Source organism: Cottoperca gobio, chromosome 24, assembly GCF_900634415.1.
Source record: "Cottoperca gobio chromosome 24, fCotGob3.1, whole genome shotgun sequence".
NCBI classification, from domain to species: domain Eukaryota; kingdom Metazoa; phylum Chordata; class Actinopteri; order Perciformes; family Bovichtidae; genus Cottoperca; species Cottoperca gobio.
The window spans coordinates 10,213,479-10,216,150 of NC_041378.1; positions in this window are offsets into that span (position 1 = coordinate 10,213,479).

Genomic DNA, 2,672 nt, shown 5'->3' on the forward strand with positions numbered 1-2,672 from the left:
GACTTTGTACAAATATTTCATTGCACTATTTTTTTCTTATTGGATAATGGAGCATGGAGATGGAAGCTTCTTCCGTCATACACGGTATAATTGCATGGATCAGCAGTGCTGCACAATATGATCCCGGGTGGGTTTGCGTTGGCAAATCAATTTGATCAAGTAATGAATTTCAACAAATAAGCTTAAAAACGAACCAATTAAATCACCAAAGCACCATTTATCGTGGCCCTTCTACTTCACTTTTAGACAAGAAATGTTTAATCCATATTGTTTTTCTCTCAAACAGTTTCCAGCTTCTCTGTGGTCGATCCAAAGTGAGGACAGTCTCTTGTGTGGCTCTCTGAGTGACTTAATCACATCGATATGCAGTGTCTATTCATTCAGCCCACTGCTCGGGTAATAATGCATACCAGGTGCATGCAGCAATATCCTCCTAACCAACGCAATTCAGTTCCAGGTGCATTATTATTTGTACACCTGCACCTGTTACTTTGTAAGAAAGATTCATCACAATGTCAACTTTTGTTAAACTTTAAAAATATTATACATATAGTGTTTGTGGTCCCAAGTGAACCGGAAATGCATTTTAATGAACAGCATTTCCAAATGGCAGCAAAACCTAAAATTTAGAATGAATGGAGAATAAAAACACACATTACATTTCTAAGAATGAGTATTTGTTTTTCCCCCCTCATATTTTGCAGGTGTAAATCAATCTAATCAAATGTGTGTGTGCGTGTTCTGTGAGACGGCAGTGCCCTCTGTGAGCGCTTGTTTAATCTAATGATTGTTTAAAGAGGTATGCAAATATGATTTTAATTTCTAAAGACGTGGGTGCTGCATCACGGCCTCTGATCTCATTATCAGCACCAGCAGTGTGGGGGGGGGGGGGGGGTTAAAAAGTAGTCTGTGTCTGTGAGATAAATGACTAATCAAATAACTTCATATAAGATGTTTAAGAATAAACTATTTATTTCACATGTATTGCCATGTTCACTTGTATCAGCCTGTGGGGAGGGAGACTGCGGTTGGCTGCCCTTAAAAGGAGCATCCAGAAAACTGATCGTCTTGTCTTGTGGGTCTGTGGAGATGAGAAGCAGGCCTGCCTTCGGGAGTGAGACCACCCTCCAGTGAGCACCAAAGAGAAGCTCTAGGAAAAAAACTTGCTTTGATATTTCCCGAGAACTCTCTGGAGACTGAGAAGCTGCTCGGTGTTACTTCATGTGCAGCATTGACGGGACACAGCACTGTTGCTGCTTCTGTGGTGTCACATTTGTGCGGTGGCACCCATTCAAAATGTTAGGTTTCAAAAAGGCTTTTGTTGTTTGCTTTGTTTTGATCAGTACACTAGAATAACTGGGGATGCTGAGTCAATGGCGAGAGTCCGTCTGCTTCCCTCCACTTCAACTGTTTTCTGCTCTCCTTATTGATCGTCGACAGACTTGAGCTCACTTCAAACAGACTACCTGCATGTCATGTCTACAGCTGCCAGACTGTTTTCATGGACAAATTCTAATTTACTACATATTTTGTGAAGTGCTCTAAGGATAAAAGATAAGAGAAAGAATGACTGCACATCTTTTTCTGTTAAGGCAGTTAAAAAAAACTTCACAAGATTATTCTCCTCACCCATTCCCAACTCTTCTCTATTCTATTCTCTTATATGGTTTATCATTTATTAGATTCTATTTCAGGAATCCTTGTTTAACTTTGAGGCAAAATGTTCATCACCAAATGTCTAATTTGTCCGTGGTGTCCTGGGATCTGCGAATGAACAGCTCATCTAGTATTCATAACTGTGTAATTAATTGCTAATTAGCTATTAAATACAATTTTGAAAATGGCTCATTTGCTTCTGATAAGGTGTTCCACTTTGCTCTAATGGTTTAATGTTGTGTCGGTAATGGTTGTGCCGTTTGAGATTGAGAATCTATTGAGACTCGCTTGTGGAGGTCAGATGTGCTACACTTTTAAATACCGCATCTGACAAAGTGGAATATGCAGGAACATAACGTGAAAGTGATGTGAATATTTCCCTTTGCAGTTCAAGGTTGTTTGGTGCATAGCAGTGAAACATTTGATTGTTTAGTTTATGTATTTGCAGTGTGAAAGTGCTATGAGACATGCTTCATGTACAATTTTTTAGGGCATTCATAAGCAGCAGTTTTTAACTTCAACAAACCTTTTTCTTCTGAAAAAGCACATTAATCATAACCAGTAATAGGATGTTTATTTTAGCGAATTTCAAAATGTGTAATTTTTTATTTTTTACTTGAATGTCAGGCCTTCTTCTTCATGTCTTTCCAGGTATAAATAAAGTGCATACTGTATGTAGAGCCGGAGAGGCTGTTGATATTGCTGCACATGGGACCAAGTGCTACAGTACAATAATGAAAGTAGACTCTTATGCCAAACCTATACTATTTCTAAAACTTAATTTACAGTATATACTTTGATCTCCGAATCACATCTTACCACAGCTTATCTCGGCCACAACAACTTCCCATAAATCACCTGAACAAACTAATGAAAAGAACTCTGCAGCGCGGCACTGAGAGAAAGTTATGGCGGCGGGTTAGGGCGGCAAAAAGAGGGTGTAAAATATTATCTATTATTCCCCTGGAAGGCTGTAATCACTTTCTATTGTAGGATGAGCTGTATTCTTAGGTATT